This window comes from Heliangelus exortis, chromosome 3 (genome assembly GCF_036169615.1).
Source record: "Heliangelus exortis chromosome 3, bHelExo1.hap1, whole genome shotgun sequence".
In the NCBI taxonomy this organism is placed as follows: domain Eukaryota; kingdom Metazoa; phylum Chordata; class Aves; order Apodiformes; family Trochilidae; genus Heliangelus; species Heliangelus exortis.
The window spans coordinates 91408319-91430778 of record NC_092424.1 but is presented as its reverse complement, the minus strand read 5'-3'; the positions used below and the strand labels follow the sequence as shown (position 1 = coordinate 91430778).

At 43.1% G+C, this 22460-nt stretch overlaps 2 long non-coding RNA genes across 2 annotated transcripts; both read left to right on the top strand.

The window, feature by feature from the left end:
* The first annotated feature begins 39 nt into the window (after positions 1-39).
* On the top strand, positions 40-9402 carry LOC139795129 (uncharacterized). The gene is made up of 2 exons (XR_011725392.1): positions 40-4847; positions 7069-9402. It is a non-coding gene; the product is annotated as an uncharacterized lncRNA (long non-coding RNA).
* A 9978-nt stretch (positions 9403-19380) lies between these two features.
* Positions 19381-21932, top strand: LOC139795128 (uncharacterized). The gene is made up of 2 exons (XR_011725391.1): positions 19381-19488; positions 19646-21932. It is a non-coding gene; the product is annotated as an uncharacterized lncRNA (long non-coding RNA).
* The last annotated feature ends 528 nt before the right edge of the window (positions 21933-22460 follow it).

Sequence of the window (22460 nt, the reverse complement as noted above, 5' to 3'; positions counted from 1 at the left end):
CCCGTGGGGGGGGGGGGGGGGGGGGGGAGGGGAGGGGAGGGGAGGGGGCGCCGCTGCCCCGTTACTTTCCCGGAGCAACCTCCGAACATCGGGCAGGAGGCGTCCCTCTCCCGTGGGAGGGCTGCTGAGATGGCGGCGGGACAATGTCCTTCCCCGGGATGCCGGAGCAGAGCAGTTGGCCCGGGCAGGAAGAGTCTCCGGGCGTCCCGCTCGCTGGAGCGGGCGGGCCTGGCGTCTGCTTCTGGGGGAAAGGGATCCTTGTGCGACAAAGGTGTGATTCAAAGTGACTACTTAAAGGTCCTAACTAAAAAGTCGTAAAACGTAGACAGTACACTGAAAGCTGTTGTGTATTTACTACAGATCAGAACACACATCTCCAAAAAATTGAGGTGCTCTGAGTGGGTGGAGTGAGACTCCAGAAACGAAACACCTCATCTCCCCCAGACATGTCTGCTCAGGCTGCACAGCCCATGTTCTGCTGTGGCACAAGGCCCAACCAAGGAAGATGTTACAGAAATGAGTTACCTGTGAGCTGCCCTGGGGGGAACGGGAACGGCATTCGCCTCAGGAAAGAGGAAGCCAGGACATGTTACGGTGTGTATCTCATATTTGACACCACATGGAAGGAGAGCTCATCAGTGCTACCTATGAAGTGTTTTCTAAAAGAGGAACGAAAACAAGGAACTGAAAGTTAACATGAAGAGAAAAGCTCTCACCTCTGAGAAGCTGAAATTCATCATGCCTGGACCCTGGTTTTTGTTAATATTCACAGAGGTCTTTTTGTTTGTAGGCCTCAAAAACCAGCATAGCTGGTATGCAATAGGATTGCATAGCTAAGGGATGGAGAATTAGTAGTATATTTAAATTGTATAGCCCACTAATGGATGAGCTGTATTATTAGGTATTTCATTAACTGCATGACTGTACTGACAAGAACTGACTAATTGTCTGTCTTCCAGGATATGAGGTATCTCAAGGATAGGACAAGTTCCCAAGACATTAGAATAATAAATCTAAAATGCATTAGTGGAAAATATAAAATATTAAACTAAACCACTCAAAAGTAAAGTGTTTTATATCTTGGTTATTTTTTTAATAATCTAAGTTTGTATACACAGGGCAGCATTCACAGAACAAGAACAAGCTGTGTCCCTTAAAATTACAAACGTTTAATTTATAACATTATGTTTTTAGAAGCCTATGGCTTTTTAAAAACTTTTTTGGCTGAAATTGTAGTGGCTGATCTAATTGAAAGCAGTCCTTGTAGATATGGAGAGGGCCTGTTGGGTTACCTTGAGGGAGAACAAACCAATCTTTTAGTTAGAAATATCCCACCATCTTTCTCATTTTTTAAAACTTAGGACATAAAAAAATCTCACACTGGGCATCAGGCATCTCATGGGGCATATCCCTCATGTGAAAGTGAAGTTGTACTTTATTTCAGCCTTCACCCTACATATTTGAGGACAGTTGCACCAGAAGATGAAGATTGAGCATTGGTACCACCATTCTGTCACTGACTGTTGGGTTTTTCACAGCTTTAAGTTTGAGCTGGAGAACCTGAGGAGCCCCAACAGTGGCAAATGTGGCCAAGTAACACGTAATGGCCTTTCTGCCAGCTGTGTTAGCCCCTTTCCTTCTCTTGAGGCAGTCAAAAGGCTGATTTTAGAGCAAACATCAGAGCAAACTTGTCATTGTTGTCACATGAATCTGGGCAAACTTGTCCCCTTTGTTTAGGATCCATGCTCCCTGTTCACTTGGCTGATAGTGAGAGCACTTCATTGCTGAGAAAAGTTTATGAAAGAACTGGGTATTTGGTATGATCCCAGCTGCTTTGAGTGTGCTGCTGTGTATAACTGACTAAGCATTTCCAGCCACATACAGAGAATTTCTAAACTAAGATCAGTTTTATTATAATGTAGCCTGCTATTACATAGTCTGTACTCTTCAGCTGACTGCTAGTGCTGCCCTTTGAACTGAAACTCAAAAGCACATTTTCAGTGTATTTCTCCATGTTTAAACTCAGCTCATTTTTGTGTTATTTCAGTGACTATATCTGCTCTATTTTCAGTCTTACATGCGTAGCCTTATCAGCTGTAGAGCTAGTACATTGTTTATAACAGAAATCCAAGATACTTTCCTTCTGCACCAGTAAAACTGATAAAAAATGTAAACTCTCTTTTCTCACATTGTAATCTTTAGTGTAGCAGCATGATAAGTCTGTTTGTGAGGTGTTTACTGTCTTCAGCAGAAGCCTTTTCCAGTTTTAATGTGTGTGTTCTGGCAGAGCAGTGCTATCTGTAGTCTTTTGCTTTGCAGGGGACTATGGCACAGAGGAGGAGTATAATCCATTCTAAGGCTGACAGCATCACATGCAGAAGTGTTCATTTGTGCATCATGTAAAATATGACTTCAAGACAAATCACCATTGTTTAATGTCTGCCTGCATACATAATGTTGTATAATTATTTCCAGTACACTTAATATAACGTAGAATTACTCCCAATGCACTTATTTTGAAAAGTTCTAACCATATAGGCAGTACTTTGGATGAACCTACTAGTTTTGCTCTGTACCAATATCCCCAGCTCCAGGCCTTGACACTTTGGGTAGTTCAGAAGAAAATTTTGTGGATTCAACTTGGAAAAAAAAAAAGTTTGCTAGAAAAGCATTTTTTGGTGAAAAAGATATCTTCTGAAAAACATCCTTTGCCTAAATTTTGCAACATGAATCATCCTTTATAAGAGCAGACAGCCAAAATTGCCCCTTTAAAATCATAGAATCATTTGAATTCTAAAAGATCTTTAAGATCACCAAGTCCAACTGTTAACTCACTGCCAAGTCCACCACTAAACCATGTCCCTAAGCAACACATCTACACATCTTTTACATTCCTCCAGGGATGGTGACTCCACCACTTTCCTAGCCAGCCTGTTCCAGTGCCTGACAGCACTTTCAATGGAGAAATTTTTCCTAATATCCAATCTAAGCCTCCCTGGGCACAACTTGAGGCCATTTCTTCTTGTCCTATTGCTTGTTACTTGGGAGAAGAGACAGACACCTATCTCACTGCAACCTCCTTTCAGGTGGTTGTAGGGAGTGATAATGTCTCCCCTCAGCCTCCTTTTCTCCAGGCTCAACAACCCCAGCTCCCTCAGCCCCTCTTCATAACGCTCGTCCTCCATACTCTTCACCACCTTCATTGCCCTTTTCTGGACTCTCTCCAGAACCTCAATGTCTTTCTTGTAGTGAGGGGCCCAAAACTGAACACAATACTCAAGGTGCAGTCTCAGCGGTGCAGAGTACAGGCAGGACAATCACCTCCTTAGTCCTGCTGGCCACGCTGGTCCTGATACAAGCCAGGATGCTGCTGGCCTTTTACTGTAACAAGACCTGTTTTGTAATTAGGCCACTTTATTATTTCCTTATCTCTTGAGTAGCTGCTTTTCAGTCCCAGGTGAGGACTCTTCCCCATTCCTGAAGCCATATCCACTGTTCATAGAATCATAGAATCATAGAATTGTCTGGGTTGGAAGGGATCTCAGAGATCATCAAGTCCAACACTTGATCCACTACCTCTGCAGTTACCAGACCATGGCACTGAGTGCCACATCCAGCCTCTTTAAATATCTCCAGGGACGGAGAATCCACCACTTCCCGGGGCAGCCCATTCCAATGTCTGATCACCCTCTCGGTAAAGAAATTCTTTCTAATGTCCAACCTAAACCTCCCCCGGCACAACTTAAGAACAAATAGAACACATAGAACAAATTTATTTGGGAAATGTGACCAGGGAGTGTGACTTTTCAATCTGTTTTTTTGTTTGGTTGGCTTGGTGTTTTGTTTGTATGTTTGTTTTGTGGTTTGGGGATGTTTTTTTGTTTTGCTTTGTTTTGCTGGTTTTGTTTTTGTTTTTTGGTTTGGTTGTTTTTTTAAACTACATGTTTAGTTGAACCAATTAGAACTTTGCTCTAATTTATGTCCAGTTAAAAAAAAATACCTGCTCTTCTTATTTGTTCTCTTCCTGCTCTGTTTTAGAACTGAAACTTAATGGAGAAGCCTTGCCTTGTGTGAAAGGGAACACCAATTGTCTGTATCAAGTTGTAAAAATGAAACATAATTTATTTTTTACAGAGATGGAAAAAATGCTTCCAGTTGAAACTGACCTACTTGTGTACAACAGTGTTGTAGGTGCAGCACAACAACACCCAGAAATGTCTGCACAGTCATAGGAGATCTTCCTGATCCTTACCTTGAAAATCATTAGAAAGCCATCAGCAGTTAGAATTTAGATGAACATCAGTAGGGATCTGGAAATGCTTTACAGCTGAAATAGTGAAGGGAAAAGACACACGTTCTTTTAAGCTGAAGGCAATCTGTTGGTGGGAGGACAACATATGACATGGCACCTAAAACAGTGAGGAGCTGTCCTTAATGTTCACATGTTCCTGCCTTCCTCCTCAGGGGATAACTCATTTTGTTTCTTGGGTACCTGCAAAGCTATTCAAATAAATCTAAATCTAAATAGAACCACTTGGCACTTAGAGACTATACCTGCTGGGAGAGATGAAAGACATGTAGACTCATGGGTGAGACCACTCCTACAGAATCCTTTCTTTTACCAGCTGTCATCAGAAGTAATAAGTAAAAAGGAGATGTCTTGTGATGAGGCTGTTATTACAAGGAATAAAGAAAGATTTGTTTTTCTTCATGAATCATCTACAAAAATGTTTAAAGCGTCATTGTTCAAGGTGATTGTTGAGCTGACATCGCTGAATTTTGTGATATTCTCAGAATAAAATGAAAAGACTTCAGATGGAACAATCCATTTTCAAGGTTTTGCAGTGGTATGTTTGGTAGAAAAAAAAATTGTCTTTCTTTGCATCAAATTTTTATGTTTTCAGGTCTATAATTTATGATGTGCACCTGTGGGCAGCATCATTGACTCAGGTAACCAGCAGATGCGGTAACTGCTACCTTTTGAATGAGGAGGCCTCCAGGCATTTTCTGAGGCTCTGGAGAGATGTGTGCTCAGGCAGTTATTTCTTGATATGAAAAAACTTGCTGAGTAGCAACTTGGATTAAATAATCTGTTTGAGGGGAGAGGGGAATCATGATACCGAAAAGATTCAAGAGAAAGATCTTCTAAGGTCTTCAAGTTAAGGTCTTCCTGCTCTGCAGTGAGAGGATGACTAACAAAGGCTTATTCCAGTCAAATTTATAATGGTGATTCTTTTCCAAGCTAATAGTATGTCTAGGGTTGGAAGAAACCTTAAAGATCATCTAGTTCCAACATCCCTGCATGGACAGAGACACCTCCCGCTAGATCAGGTTAATTAAGGCCCCATCCAACATGGCCTTGAACACTTCCAGGGAGGGGGCAGCCACAGCCTCCTTGGGCAGCCTGTTCCAGTGTCTCACCACCCTCACAGGAAAGGATCTTTCCCCTAAATCTCCCCTCTTCAAGTCTGAAACCATTTCCCCTTGTCCTCTTACTACACACCCATATAAAAAGCCCTACCCCAGCTTCCATGTAGGCTGCCTTCAGATATTGGAAGGTTGCTATAAGGTCACCTTGGAGCCTTCTCTTCTCCAGGCTGAACAACCCCACTTTTTTAGCCTGTCTTCTTAGGGAAGGTGCTCCAGCCCTCTGGTCATTTTAGTGGCTCTCCTCTGGACATGCTCAAGGAGCTCTATGTCCTTCTGATGTTGGGGTCTCCAGAACTGGACACAGTGCTTCAGGTGAGATCTCACATGAGCAGAGTAGAGGGGGAGAATCACCTCCCTCAGCTGTCTGAGCTTCTTTGGATGCAGCCCAGGACCCAGTTGGCTCTCTGAGCTGCAGGTGCACATTGACTGCTCATGTTGAGTTTCTGGTTCAACCCCCTGCCTCCATCCACCATGTCCTTCTCCCCAGAGCTGTCTGCAATCCTTTCTCTTCCCAACCTGTATTTGTGCATTGGATTGCCTCAAACCAGGTGCAGAACCTTGTACTTAGCCTTGTTGAATTTCATGCATTTTGCACAACTCTGCTTCTCAAGCCTGTCAAGGTCCCACTGGATGGCATCCCTTCCCTCCAGTGTGTTGACTTCACCACACAGTTTGGTGTCATCAGTAAACTTGCATTCAGTTCCACTGTCCTTGTTACCAACAAAGATGTTAAACAGCACTGGTCTGACTACTGACCCTTGAGGAACACCACTCATCGTGTGTCTCCATTTGGACACTGAGCAACTGCTCACAACTCTTTGGGTGAAACCATCCAGACAGTTCCTTATCCAATTAGTGGTCCATCCACGGAATCCTTATTGTTCCAGTTTAGAGACCAGAATGTTGTGTGGGACAGTGTTGAATGCTTTGCACAGGTCCAGATAGATGAACGTCTGTTGCTCTGCCTTTGTCCACTGAGGCTGTGACCCCACTGTAAAAGGCCACCAAAAGAGTCAGGCAGGACTTGCTCTTAGTGAAGCTGTGTTGGCTGTCACCAATCACCCCTTTGTTATCTGCTTGCCTTAGCAGAGCCTTCAGGAGGATCTGCTCTGTGATCTTGCCAGGCACAGAGGTGAGACTGTCTGGCCTGTAGTTCCCTGGATCTTCTTTCATTCCATTTTTTCAAATGGAGGTTATGTTTCCCCTTTTCCAGTCAATGGAAACTTCACTAGACTGCTATAACTTTTCAAGTATGATGGACAGTGGCTTTGCAACTTCATCTGCCTGGTCTTTCAGGAGCCATGGGTGAATCCCATCAGGTCCTATGGATTAAGTTCTGTCATAAGTTCAAGTAGTGCATTTCTAGTTTGGGTTTGTTTGGTTTTTGTTTGTTTGGGTTTTGTGGGATTCATACAATTGTTTTCAAGGGCTGGAGATTTTTACTTACTTCAGTAAGAATGAGTTGTGCATTTCAGTTTACAAAGTTAAATGTGTTTTTTGTCAAGAGTGCCCTTGTAAAAGTCCCTCTCCAGCTTTCCCGTAGGCCCCTTCAGGTACTGGAAGGCTGCTATAAGATCTCCCTGAAGCCTTCTCTTCTCCAGGCTGAACAACTCCAAATCTCCCAACCTGTCCTCCCAGGAGAGGTGCTCCAGCCCTCTGATCATCTTTGTGACCCACTGGACTCAGTGGACCCATCCATGTCCTTCTTAAGCTGGGGGCCCCAGAGCTGAAGTCAGTAATCCAGGATCTCACAAGAGAGGAGAGGGGCAGAATCACCTTAGTATGTAACAACTGTGTAATATAATACAATGCCAGGTGCTCAGAGCAGAAGACTGATTACTTTCTCATCTTCTGTGCATGCCAAGTCTTCAACATGACATTTGTTTAATCATGAATATCAGAAGCAGAAAATTCCTTTTACGTATAAGATAGGAAAAGCAATAGAGGCAAGACTTGAAACAGGAGCTGTGTGTAAAGTCTCCCAAAGACTTTATTGATGGCTAAGATTTACAAAGGACTGAATTTGAGCATTTGTGCTGCTTAACAAAGTAACTGAATTCCTTGGTTACTTGGATTGCCACCCCAGGCAGGAGTCTGTGCGCTTCTCTTGCACTGAAAGAAGATTCACCAAAAAATCCTAACTTCATGATCAAATTATCCTGAAAACAACTCACAAGCCTCCAAATATTAGTTGAATATTAATTGAAGCATTCAAAAGTTTTTTGAAAAGCAGAATAAAAAACATTTTTTTCCTCTTTAACACCTGCCATGTCTTTCTTGCCATACACAAACTGCAGCATATTTATTTTATACAGTTTAGCAGCTAATATTGAACTACTGATCCATAGTGGGGAAAAAAAAAAAAAAAAAGCTGAATTACCAAATAAGATGCATTAGCAGCAGTTCTTACCTTGGTTTTAGCAGCAATTTTCAGCCCCAAGTGTTTTCTAGACCAGGAAATAAAAGCAGAGCCAGTGAGCTGATGTGCCAAGTACACCCCAGGCCTCTGAGGGTGAGAGTGGCTGTGGCCCTGTGCTGCTCTCCTGCCTCAGGTGGGCCATGGTGGGTACCCTGGGCCCCATGGTCCCCCTTGGAGTTATCTTCCCCTGCCCAGCAGCAGCATAGAGCTACACGCTTTTCCCATCCTGGGTGAGGTTTGATGTGTCCTCCTGCAGTGAATTCTCCCTGCCAGAGAAAGCAGATGTCTGCTAGGTATGTAAATGCCTATTATGATTCCCCATGAATCCCCAGCTCTCCTGTGCTCCCATGCATTCCTGCTCAGGTACTGAACTGCCACAGTATTATATCTGCAAAGCTGGAGACATCACAAATACCTGCTCTGTGGGACAGGTTGGACTAGATGATCTCCAGAGGTCCCTTCCAACCCCTGACATTCTGTAATTCTGTGGAATTTCCCAAGACAGGATCTGGCTTTTCCCCCACTTTGTATATTTGTTCATTGCATGTCAGCTTTTTGTGTGTTGCAGTTCTGTCTCCTTTCATCATTCAATATTGTTACTGCTGAGTAAGTTATGGTGGACTGATTCTTGGTGGGAGTAGTTAGTATTTACAAGACCACTCATTTTCTAGGCTTTTGGTCATGTGACAATGAAGCAAATGGGAATAATCTTCTTGCATTTTAAATGGCCATGCATGCAGGTGTTTGTCTCTTAGATAAAAGAGCCACAGGAAACAGCCTAACCTTCAGGAAGAAGCAACTGAGATAGCAGAGTAGGATTTGATAAGATAAAAGGTTTTCAAAAACTGTAGTGAAAGCTTTCCAAGCCCCTAAGGAAGTCCAGAGTCTCAGAAAATGATCTGACTCGGACACTTAATCTTTTTGTCAATTTGAAACACGGATGGTCACAAAAAGATTACATGTATTTTTTTCTTCTATTGATTTTTGTACAAAGTACTAAATCCCAGACAGTAGCTTTTACCTCAAGAACCGCATCTAGTTAGAAAGACTGAGGCAGTCATCAAATACCCTTTGGTACTTTTCTAATAACTAGGATATTATTTTCCTTAAAGACTAACCCTCTCTTCACATGGCAAGAAAAAGAATAACTTCCAGGCTTTTATATAATAGTATGGCTTAGCAAAGGCCATTATAAAACTATTAAAAAGCAATCTCAAACTTCTATTCCATGCCATACCTTCATCTGGCTTTTGATAGCTGGTGGAGACAAATCTGTTTTCAGACTATTACACCGAAGTATTTTGTTCAGGAATATAATGAAAAATAACCCCAGGATACATTAAGTAGCAGGAGTAGAGAAAGTGGACTGCTAGTAATCACACACTGAACAGTCTCCAGAGAGATCAATTACACCTCCTTCAGCTGCAAGTTTATCTCAAAATCTTTAATTGCAAAGTATTTTAATCTCATCTACTTTGTATTGTATATTGTGTATAGTGTACTTTAAATGGAGTATAAGGTTCTACTGAAAAGTTAAAAATATTGGAAATGCATTCTCCTTGTCTCTTTGATGAAATTGTTTGTGATTTTTTTAAAAGCTTTAGACAGAGATTGATGCAAAATCTAAACAGTAAGAAGAAGCCTTGAAAAAGGAGAACATTGAGAGAGAAACTCAGTATTTGTTACAACTTATTCTTCGTAGGTGACTCTTACCACCATTCCTTCTTCCGTGGAATTTCCACCAGAAAAGTTCTTCTTAGAGTCTCTCTTCCAGGGAGAAGTGACAAATGTTTTGAAGATTCTGTTTCAAAGAGAAGTCAAACAAAGATCCAGAAAATGCTTTTTCTGAAGTTTCTCTGAGTGGATCAATTGATACAATTTTCAGAGTTGTCCTAGTACTTATAGCACTTTCTAATATGTTGTTGTTATTTACAGCACCTCTAAGGAGCTGCCAAGGGGTCTGGTGTAGAGGTAGACCAGGTGAGGAGCAGAGATGTCAGCCTGCTTTGGCTGAGATCCAGCGTGCTGAATTTACATACCTAGAGTAATTATTGCTTGCCTTAATGGTAGGCACCCAGGTCCAGGGATCGATCCAGTTACCTTAGACTGAGAGCCTCAGTTTCCCATGAAGTCTGCCATAAAATTACAGCATAAGGAAGAGTAGTGACAGCATCCTGTTGACAGTGGCAGCATCAGGAGGGTGACAAGCCTGCCCAGAAGGAGAGGCAGCTTGTGGATGCAGCTCTTGGGGCAGGGCACAGAGCTTCCTTCCCAGCCGTTCCCCCTCCACCATCCCCCTTTGATCAGGCCCCTCCTGGCAGTGAATTGGGCAGGGTTTCAGCAGACACAGTTTCTCACCTTGTCCTCATCTACACAGCTAACAGGAGCTAGGAACAAGTTAGTGGTATCTGTGCCCTATTGCCAGCCTTTGAGTGCTCATGAAACTGTGTCCTTGGTGGGCTGTGGGTCAGAAAGGAGTTGAAGGCAGAAGCACCACTGACTGGGAAGTGCAGGGGAGAGCACTGGGTCAAAGAGAGCTGCTGAAAAGGTCAAGACTACTGAGGGGCCTGTTGGTCTGGGACGCATATGCCCTGCCAAACCCCTGACGTGGGACTCAGAGAGGGCTGGTGATCTACTGATCTCCCCATGCAGAAGATTATAGGAGCCAGTAGATGAGATGTATACTGTGTCCTCACCCCTCCCTTGGGTGTGTTGAGAAGCCATATTCTCCTGGGTGTTCAACATCTGATACTAAAGCTATGCTCATAAAATAATAGAAGTATGCAAAAAGCTTTTAAAATAGTGTTACACCTTTATGTAATCAAGTCTGTGTTTATAACCTGGCTTCGCACAAGGTTTAAGTTTCAGCTGTTTATATTCCCTGTTTCAGCTCAGCTTCTGTAATACGTACCTGTCTTTCAGGTGGCATTCAAGATTTTTACTTAAAGTATGAAGAGGCAGCTCAAGCTGTGCAGGTGAGGTAAGAGTTGGAACCCAAGCCATGTTCTGCATTACTAAATGCCCCTAGGCTCCTTTGTTCTAGTATTTGAGATTTATAGAAAATAGCTGCCTGGTTTCTCTCCTGTGCCTGTAAATGATTATATAGCTCACATTTCTAACCCTTGCTAATACTGCCAGTAAGAGTAACCCAGCCTCCATGTGGTAACCCAGTTGTTCACATCCATATTGTCTTTAATCTTTGTCCAGATCCCCATTTCTGCCAAAGAATGCGTCAGGCCCCAAGATAAGACCAGGGGAAATGTAACCTTTGCCCCAAATAACCTGTAATGTACTGTAATGTTTTATCTCAAGAACTGTACTTTGCACAGTTGTGTAAAAAAGCAACCATCTGCCTGCCAAACCTGCAGCTCTCCCACGCTCCATGGCGCTGACACCAGGATTACCAGGTTATGCCTCTGAAATCAGCTGCTGCCAGCTGGTTCTTCCCAAAACCAGGGCTGCAGAGTAGCAGTGCCAAGGCAGTGTTGCTGGGGGGGGTTGTGCTCCACATGGATTGATGCACAGTGCCAAGGGGCAAAGAAGGCAAGGTTGGCTCAGTGCAGGCTGTTCTAGATGTATGGCAGCAAAATTAGAAGGAAGAACAGCAAATACATCCCTAAGACTCCATGTTAAAAATAATTCAGTCTAATGCTAGTTTTCTTCTTCTTGGGCTCTGATACAGGAATTATGGTACCTTATTATCTCCCTCTTAGTGTATGCATGTGTGCAGTTTTTGGTCACATGGAACATCCCATGAGAAACCTCTGATCTTCTCAAATTCCTCATGATTGCAGTTCCACCAGTCTGCTCTAACCTTCCTTTTCATAAAAGCTGTATAATTTTGTGGACCCCACCAAGGAAAAAGCTTTAACTAAATCATGAAATAGTTGTTCAAAGTCCCATGTAGAAACCTGTTTATTGCTACATGTAACAAAAGATTAAATTTATTAATAAGCCTAGCAAGTTACAAGCATCTCAAGAGTAAAATATGCCATTTGCTAGCTCACCTTCTAATAATGAAGCTAAAATGCCTATTTCCAGATAGCCTGAATATATCAAAAAAGGAAGTAGTTCCACTGATCATTTCAGCTCTTCAAATAATTTTATGTCACACGTGTATCTTTCTTCGGCAGCTTGTATTTCTGGATGGAGCTTGAGATCCTGAAGAATGGGTGGAATATGAGCTCAATAACTCTGCTTCCTGCCTGTGAGAAAACATGTTACATGAAGAAGCAGCTCTGCTGGGTGCTGTCTCACCACTGTTCCAACACATTGCATAAACACCACTTGTGGAAGAAATAGTCATGAGCTGCAGGGTCCTGCAGTATTCTGTGGTGTTGTTACCACGTTTGTTTCACAGACTGTGTTGTACAAAGAAAGGCATAGTCCTAAATGCCCAAAGAAGTTGTGTGGAAGTGAGGGCCAAGTTCTTGAAGACAAGGTGCTACAACTAGAAAGATATGCACAGCTCTCAAGGGATAGCTAAATGCTTAGTACATGCTACACTACGTTTTAGGCCTCTAAACATGTTTAATATCTGGTCTCCAAGATTGTTTTCTCTTGGGGTTCTTTATGTTCACCATATACCACATTATTTCTCAATGCTCTGAGCCAGGCTGTATAATTACTGACAAGCTGCAGATGGCTGTTAAGGAAATTCTACAAGGCACAAAACAAAGAACTGAAGTGCCTGCAGCAAAGCTGCCACAGGTGAAGTTACTCGTTTGGGCTTGAGATGGTCTAACAGCTCATTTCCACATAAAGGAAGAGGCTTTGCATCCTCCCTGCTCTCCTCCTGCCTTGGCCCTCTTCCCCTCACATGCACTGGCTTGTGTTTCCTGACCCTGCATCAAGCCCATTCGGATTTACTGCCATCAAGAAGATTAAACTGCACAACAAAAGACCAAGTTCTGCTCATGCACAGTCCACCTTCATCACCAGCCTGCATGTATGTGTTATTTTTATTTGCTATTGTGGATTTGTCTTTCACAGAGTGAATATATGTGGGCAAAGCTGGGGGTGCAGTATGACAAATTAGAGACAGCAGCAGCAAGGCTTTGCTCTAAGGAAAGATGGTCAATAATATCTACATATTTTGTAAGCTCATCTCTCCACTCCCTCCAATAGAAAACAGCAATCTCTCCCTCTCCATAGAACACAAGTAGGATTTATTTCTCCATTTTTTGTTTGTTTAGATGGGATTTTTCCTATCATAGATTCAGGAAACAGATCAGCTTTTCATCTTCATAAAGATCTGTAGAGAAACTATGAAGCTCGATAGCAAATAAATAAGTGGTAATGAAAAGAACTGCCCATGAAAGATGTAAAATGCTTGAAGGAAAAGGAGAAAAGCTAATGATTGTCAGCAACTAGTAATGACTCCAATGTTCAATGTTTTTGCAGATTAACTCAAGCATTTTCTGTGTCTGTTGCAGCCAAAAATAATATTTCCATTGGCTACAGCTGAAGCAGTTTTAATCTTTTAGGTTTTGAACAGTCCTGTTTTTCAATCTAAAATAATAAAGTATAATGTTACTTCAAAAGTGGGCCAGTTATCTAATGTGTGGATTCATCATTTATTCTAACACTTATCTGACTCTTTCCTCATTCTTCTGCTGAAGTTAGTTTAAAAGAAAAGGCACCTCCCAAGCTATCATCCCTTGAGATGTCACCTAAGGCTTTCTTTTCCACTTTGAAAGCTCTGTGGGAAATACAGCTTCAGCCACATTAAAACCAAAACACAAGGAAAACAACCCATGTTCCTCACACAACAGCATCTTTGGTGAACCCCAGAGTGACAAATGCTGCCTTTGACACCCTGCTTTAGCCAGGCAGGTGCAGCTGGGAGGTACGTGGGAGCATTGGGATCTGGCAGCCAGTGGGCTGTGAATGCCAAAACACTGACAACCTCAGTGAAATGTCTCCTGGGGGGCAAAGCAAATGCCTGGACATAACCTGCCAAAGGTAGACAGGACATGCACACAGTGCTGCAGATACAACACCGAACTAATTGGACCTCCCTGCCATCTGCATTGGTGGCTGGAGGCTGGATAGGTATCCTAGAATATTCCAGGGGGTATCTACACATTAATAACTTAACCCTTCTTGAAGATCCCTGAAAACTGGTATGTTCAGAAGTAATGGATGAAAGAAGTAACGCACACAGAGAGGGCACTTGTTGGTTTTCCTGAACAGACTCTCTTCTGGAACCTTTAAATGGGTTATGGGTTTCCACTTTAGCCTCAGTTTATGAAAGAGGGTATTTGTGTTGGTTTCTATTTTATCATAGCATATTGGACCTCTTGGCAGTCTGCAGATGGAGGCTTCCTTGTTGCAGCTGCCTTTGCCTTAGAGATGGCTCTCAGCCTAGTGCTTCCAGTGCCACAGATGCAGCCCTCATGTTGTCTCCTGGGAAGCAGGAGGAAAAGATGCTTCACCTTATCTGGGGGTCAATCTGTCTGCCTTCTGGATTCTTCTAAGAGATGAGTCCTTTCTTCTGTGTGCATGCATCTAGGCACTGGATATGGTAGGTCGATTCTGGGAGAGGTCACAGGGAATTTCAGTTTTTCAACTTCACCTTTCCCACTGATACCTTTAGGTATTTTTCTGTACTTTGCAAAGGTATCCTACAGTCAGTCAGAAAAACGTCAGCCTGAGGACATTGGCATAACTATGCCCAGTGAGAAGAAAAGTGGACATTTCCTGGGGCTGGGCTGAAACATGGTGCTCCCTGAAAGCTCTCCTGCTTCATTTGCTGCAGAACGTGGAAAGCTTCTAGGATTGAGTGGTGAAATCCAAATGCAGCTGGACATGACTTTGACACACTACGGGAGGGAAGACCTGATTTCACAGCTTTTTTAGACTTCATTTTTTATTTTTCTATCCTGGGCTATTGAGTCTTAGTATTCAGCTGCAGCTGAGTTGAACTTTCAGAATGACATAAAATATTACAATTTTAATTTTCTCTTCAGCGATGTACTGGGAACAAGTTCAGTAAATAAAGCAGAGTGCAGAAAGGCCCCTCAGTTTGGGAAGGATATCGAGGTCCTGGAGCAGGTCCAAAGGAGGGCAACCAGGCTGGTGAAGGGACTCGAGCACAGATCCTATGAGGAGAGGCTGAGGGAGCTGGGGCTGTTCAGCCTGGAGAAGAGGAGGCTCAGAGGAGACCTCATCACTCTCCACAACTCCCTGAAAGGAGGATGGAGCCAGGGGGGGATTGGTCTCTTTTCCCAGGCAACCCTCAGCAAGACAAGAGGGCACAAGAGGTCTCAAGTTGTGCCGGGGGAGGTTTAGGTTGGAAATTAGAAAGAATTTCTTTACTGAGAGGGTGATCAAGCATTGGAATGGGCTGCCCAGGGAAGTGGTGGATTCTCCATCCCTGGAGATATTTAAAAAGAGACTGGATGTGGCACTCAGTGCCATGGTCTGGTAACTGCAGTGGTAGTGGACCAAGGGCTGGACTTGATGATCTCTGAGGTCCCTTCCAACCCAGCCAATTCTATGATTCTATGATTCTATGAAAAGAAAACTGTTTATTTTTGGACACAGAAGAAATTGAGATGAACTGAACACAGAACTGCCCAGCTATTTTTTTATCATTTCTTTGTGATAAGTGTATCTTGTGTTGGTCTGGTGGCTTCTGGTGCTGATACTTGCCTTGGAGCCTTCACAAGAGCATGAGGATGGCCCAGACAGAGCAGCTGCAGCAGTGCTTCTTGGGGATGGCACATCTGTCAGACCCTGCTGAGATCAGAAACCATCTCCAAAGAGTGGTGTAGCAAGGTTTCCTGAGCACTTATAACCTGCATTTGTTACATGAGGAGTTCCTCGTATAGTGCAACGTTCACCTCCCCAAAAGGAAAATTCCCCACCAAATTTATAGCTAGCAAAGAGCTTCCTGAAGCATCAACTGTAGTTTAGTTAATCTAGGAAACATGGCATGTCTCCACCTGCTCATCTCAATGGTGACGGAACCCTCCTTCCCCTCAGGAAAAAAAAAAAAAAAGGCTTATTCAAGCTTTGTCTTCTTGTGGGTGCTCTTTTCATACAACTTTTCATCTGTATGAAAGTTTTTCAGAGTTTTTACAGAACTGCTGGACACCCTTTCCTGCAAGTACTATTAATAGCTCTGTGTATGGTACCAATCGGAAACCACTGTCTTCTAGCTAATGCTGACCATGTTACTTCTGGAAACCTGATTAAGTTCATCCAAATCAGATATCTGTTCTTGTGCTTACCTAAAATTTTAGCTTTCTGCTTCCATCTCGGACTGGTTGGAGTTGAAAACAACTGAAATTTGTTGATGCATTTCTTTGTGGTTGTTGTTTGTCCGTACTATGCTTCTATATAATCGATCTGACATGTTTATCATGCTAAGCTACATCACTACATGGCTGTGGTGCTATGAAAAAAAGGTCTCCAGTTCCTTGGGAGTCAGAGACTCAATATGATTCTATTTGGAGTCATCTAAAAGGATCAAATCTTCTTTAAGAGAATGAATGAGTAGACCCTTTTTATCAGTTCATTTTGGTTATCTCTGCTGACTTAATATCGAATGAAGCCAGAAAGATATTTTGGGAAGCAATTCATTCATTTCTTATCTTTGTTAAACTCTGGCTGGTTTCCATCATTGAGCAATGTCATGTTATTTCTCTGGGCTAATATAAAAGATCAGTGGCTCAGCATCTGTAGTTTGTAATTCAATTCCAGGTGAAAAGGTTGAACACCATGCCAACATTTCATCCTAATGTTAATGTATTATCTTCAGGAGAGTTCAAAGGGCAGCCTCTGAAATAGGAATAGATGAATATCGTTAGCCTTAGGTACTTTTAAGCTGCTTTTTTTTCAGATGGCACCTGTTCATCTTATATTACATTAATTCCTAATTTGGATTGATCGATCAAACTTGCTACTTTCCTACCAAGAGTGGTAGGAAACAATCTAAACAGAACAAGGGATAATGGTGACAACCTGTATTTTCTCTTCTGGCCAGCAGGTTGGTTTATTTTAGTCCTGCACACTGTAAATTATTTCCAAAATCTTCTAGTGAAGAATGCAGATGTAAACAGAAATTTGGTGCTTCCAGGGAACACAGCTTGCACAACAGTTTCAGGAGAAAAAAATAGTTTCAGGAATTAAACTCAGGTGACTTTCTTTTCAAAATGGATTTATACTTGTGGGGAGAACAGGGTGTAGAGCCAGAGGAGGCAGCAGCCTTCAAAGTATTTGTGGTGAACACATAGTGCAGCAGCAGCATTTCCCATGAGTTCACCAGCACAGGGCCAGGCTGGTCCTGGAGCCCTCTTAGGGGGAGAGCACCTTGTCTGGGTCTCTCCTGCCCATGGCATGAGTGAGACACGTGGAGGTGCCTTTTACATGTGTCATGGTCTGATACATCCCAAATAATGCATTTTGCAGAGGAGGAAATGAGAGTTTTTCAAGTTAGTCACTACCAACTTGAAGCATAATTAAAATAATGGAACAAAAAGCTCTGTATACTGTTATTCATGTAATAGCAGTCCCCCCCTCCCCCAAAAAACCAAACCTAAATTAAAAAATCAGTGTAATTTCATTTAAATTTGAAAACATAATTTGTTTGTAACATAAGGTTGGCCCATGCCAGTCTCAGGAAGGACCTGCAAGGTCCTGCACCTGCATCAGGGCAATCCCCAGCACAAATACAGGGTGGGCAGAGAATGAATTGAGAGCAGACCTTGAGGAGAAGGACTTGAGGGAGCTGGTTGATGAGAAGCTCAACAGGAGGCCAAATTTAGATTATATATTAGGAAGAAAATCTTTACTTACTGGGGGGGTGGTGAGACACTGGCACAAGTTGCCCAGGGAGGTTGTGGATGCCCACTCCCTAGAGGTGTTCAAGACCAGGCTGGATGGGGCTTTGAGCAACCTGGTCTAGTGAGAGGTATCTCTGCCCATGCAGGAGCGTTGGAACTAAATGATCTTTAAGGTCCCTTATAACCCAAACCAAATTCTAGATTTGCTGAAGGCCCCTGGTCCCAGGCTATGGTGTGTCTCATGTACCGTGTGCCCTTCTGTAATGTGAACTTCCCTATGGTTTCTGTCAAGTCATCTTCTGTTGGCCCCATTTCACATGAGCAAAGTTGCTAGCAAACCAATAACTTTGTATTTGCATGATACACTGAGCATGAAACACTTAGAGGGACATGGCCCTGGGACAGACTGCTATTGCACAAGTCTGCTATGCTATCAGCAGAAGAAAGCTGATGCATCTTCACCAGGCTGAGCAGAAGCTGTACCAAAGACATTGGACAAAGTCTTTTTTTTATTAAATTGAATGCTTTTCTAACACAACATAAGGAATGCACCTTTTTTTGGTTGGTTGGTTGGTTTTTGTGTTTTTTTGTTTGTTTGGGGTTTTGTTTGATTGTTTTTTCTGTGGGCCAGTTAGAAGATGCTTCTTTGGCAGTGTGGCCCTCTGGTGCTGGAGAATGACTGAAGGTTGCCTTCTCTCTTTCATCCCTCCACAGAATCACACAATCATCCAGGTTGGAAAGGACCTCTGAGATCATCGAGTCCAGCCTTTAATCCATTACTGCTGTGGTTACCAGACCATGGCACTGAGTGCCACATCCAGTCTCTTCTTAAAAACTTCCCGGGACAGAGAATCCACCGCCTCCCTGGGCAGCTCCATGAACAGAGCTGCTCCATGAACCTGGCCACTGGGCTGAGGCTCAGCGGGATGCAGCTGGGGGACTTTGCTGAACAATTGATCTTTCCTGAGGAACTGTAGATGCATTGGGAACATTTCAGAGGCACACACTGGTTTTGACCAATGCTTCAAACCAGAGGGGTCCTCCTAGAATGTGTCAGATCACTTGGCTGCTGGGGTGGGGTGGTGGGCAGGACACAGCTGTGCCATGCTGGCTGCCTCTGAGCTGTCAGTACAGCCTTTCTGCAGCAGATCTGGAAGACTGGAAAGCATGAGACAGCCAGCTTTGTGAGAAGCCTTGGCAGGTTTGTGCTTGGATCTGGAGAGGCCAGTCCCTGAGCCTGGATCCTTCATCATGCTCTGTGCCTGCCAGTCCCAGAGCGGAGTAACCTGTGTGCCCCAGAGACTGCCTGGGGAAGTCCCATGGGATGCAGGCAGCTGACTGCTTTGGTTGGCTTTTCAAAAACAAAATGATGAAGTGAGAACTTTCAGAGCCTCCTCTCCTGGAATTTTCAGCTTGCATTCCAGTTCATAACAGTCGCTGATACTTGCAAATTGTATGACTTTTGCAACTCAGTTACATAAACAGTCATGTGCCTTCCACATTCATGGAGAACAGGATGAGAAGGATCACTGTGCTAGGGCTGAGAAGTTGGTTCAGGGGTAGGAATCATATTTTTAAGCTGACATTACCCAGAATTTGTGCTCTAAGATGTAGTCCCACCTCCCTCACCTGCTCATTCCTACCCTCTCCTTTACCTTTGCACAAACCTGGTTTGAATGACAAAGGAATTGATCTGGCTGAAAATTCAGCCAACAGGAAGCAAAGCACAAGGTGTAGTCTGGTTTGGAGTTGTGATGTGGTTTTCCACCCAGCTGCATGGACACAGGAGGCTGACCTGGAAGGGGTGACAGGAGCTGCCTCTGTGGGGGATTGGGAGGAGGATGCAAGGTGGTCTGTCCGTTCTGCTGGGTCTGGGGGCTTGCAATTCCTCACAGGGGGAGGTAGAAAGAGATGGCTGAGCCTGAGAGTGGCCATTATCTCCCAATTCCACCAGGAAGTTGTGAGTCTTGGTGAAATCTTTCTGATCCTCACTTCCCTCTTGCAGGGACAGTGAGCACGTGAGGACCAAGAGGTCACCAAAACTGCGGCATGTGGCAACCAGGGCTGGGAATGAGAAGTGGCATGTAGGAGATGCTGGGAGGTGTCCCCACCTCAGCTGACCTGGGATCTCACAAGTGGTAAGCAATTCTTGTAAAACTGTGTGTTTCAGGGCATCTTTCCAAAATGAAGGTGTTTTTGTGTGGGTGTTCAGAGTTGTGGAGCACTTCTGCATCTTCCCCTTAGTGGGGATTTGGCAGGTTAGCTGCAGGCTTGGACAAAGAGATGAGTGTAAATTCAGGCTGTCCTCAAAAGGGGGGCATGCAAGAAAGTCTTTCAAGGTCCATTACAAGTTAGTGGCTATTTTTTTTTTTTTTTTTTTGGTTTTTCAACACGGAACAACTAAATTTGCTCATCTTGTTGGAACCCGTATGTTTTGTATGACTTCTCTTTCAACTTTTTTTCTTTCATCACCTGTTTTTTTTACCTGTGACTGGAAAAATATACATTAATTCCCTCAAAAGACAAAAAGGTAAGTGAAGTAACCACTTCTGCAGAATAGGTCAGCTTGTTCGTACTTGCTGTCAAACAATGTGTGGTGGTTTTAACTGCTGGGAAAATGGTGACACCAGCAGTGGAGTGCCTTGCTCTAGACACTCACACACACACAGGGGCTGCTGAGCAGGTGGAGAGAGCTCAAGAAGTGTCAGAGAATGCCCTGAAGACTGAAAAACTTGCTGTATAGAAGTTCATTTTTTAAAAAGCTACTAAGGGGATAAATGTAATTTTCTGCATTTATTTTTTTCAAAATACAAGTTTGTCTCAATTTGAGATTTGCATTCTTTTTCCATGTGCTTTCTTCTTTGATGAGCATCTGTGAATTTTATGCAGGAACTATTGGGTGAAGCTTTGTGCAGTTTATCAGGTGGAAGATCAGACCTTAAATATTTAAACCTGGTCTATGAGGATCTACCATGTGATCCTGAACAGATTGCTTCACACAAAAATAATTTATTGATTGAATGTAGCATCTTCCTCTATGGAAATCTGTGCAATTATATTTTGAATTTCTTTCTCCTCCCCAATACTTTCTGATTTTTCAGCCTAGCATCCAGATGAAGGAAGACAAGGGTGATCACAACTTCCATCCAACTGTCCCACTCTAAAACACCCCTTAAACCAACTGCCATTCTAATATCATGCAGTAGTGTGACACACAGCTCAAAGGCATTAGGGTAGGATTCATTTCACCTAAATTTAGAGTTCTGTAGTATCAATGTCATAATATGGTATAGTCACCTTAGGTTGTCTTTACAGTTGGCACTTTAAATCATTATTCCACTGACCTGATTTAGATGTCTATTTTGGAATGGGGTGACACAAGGACTAAGAGTGCTCTCTCTTTACTGCTTAGTTAGGATGATGGACCGGGATGAAGAATAGGGGAGTAGGGGAATTTTCTACACAAGTTCTGAAGACCTGCTGTATATAAGACTGAGAACTTAATGAGACAAAGGCTGAAGTGTGTGTTCACCAGTAGTGTATAGGGCCAGTCCCTACGAGTATCAGGCTGGCAGACAGCACATGCCCCTTTTTGGAAAGGAGAAAGAGCTCACCCTGCCCTTCACCTAACTTTACATGACATGAGAAGATGAGTGTACTGCTGAGTTGAGGAGAAAACGATACAGAGATTGAGTGTCAGGAGAGCTGTCAGGGTTATTGTGTTGGGTGAAAGAAAATTGAAAGAAAATAAGATACTAGTTCAAAATAAACAAGTATTCACCAGATTAACTGCACACAATATTAATTACTTATTCCCATGAACTCACCACAGCTCTGTGTGCTTTGACTACTAAGATACAACAACTTCTGCAATAACCCTTTTGGCATCTAAAGGTCAAGCCCTATCTCTGATCAGCTTATGATGGAAATTTCCATTTCCAACTTGGTGATTTTCAAACAAGCACTTTTGGTGGTTTTCCCAGCAGCCACTCTTCTCTGAAAAAGGTGTAATAAATACCTAAAAACTACCTCATTCTTTTCTCTCAAAGTCCTCAGGCCTGCTGAAGTCCTGGTGATGGCTGAGTGGCTGCTTTGCTGAGACTGCTGGCTAAGGCCAATTGTCTCTGATTGCTTTTGCTTTCTACCTGATGGCTCCAAGTCCCTTGGGTCAAAGCATTTCTTTGTTGTGCACAGAAAAACTGTTAGTCCGCAAGCTCGAGTCTGTAAAATTTATGGTAATGGGAGTAAATAAATAAGAATACATTGCCCTACTGGCTTACTGTATACATAAATGTTGGTGGTATTCCTTCTAAAGTGCAGGAACTAGGAGTTGTTATGACTGTGTCTCTCAAATATACTCCCCACAAAAAGTTGGCTGGTTAAACTCAGTCACTTGGTTGTCTGTGGAAGGAGATGGAGAAGCTGGATCAAGCCAGACCTGCAGGAGTGGCAGCCACAGAGAACAGCAACAGGACAAAACAAGAACCCAGAGAGGGCCAGATCTTCTGCTAATCCCTGCAGTATTGTTGAATGAAAACAGTCACCATCACCTTAATAACCGTGGTAACAATTTGTGCTTTGTCACGGTGACTCTCAGGGTTCCATAAGGCATTATTCAAGCCTGGCCTTAGTGAAAATACAGTTGCTCCCACAAGCATATCCTTATCTTTGGGTAACCTGTTAATGCATATTTATTTAGCAATTTGCTTTCTGGGAACAATTCCATTTGTGTTCACTTCTTCATTATCAGAAAAGTATAACTCATTACCCTGTTTTTCAGAAGGCACAACTGAGATAGCAAAGGAGCTTGTTGCTTGCTC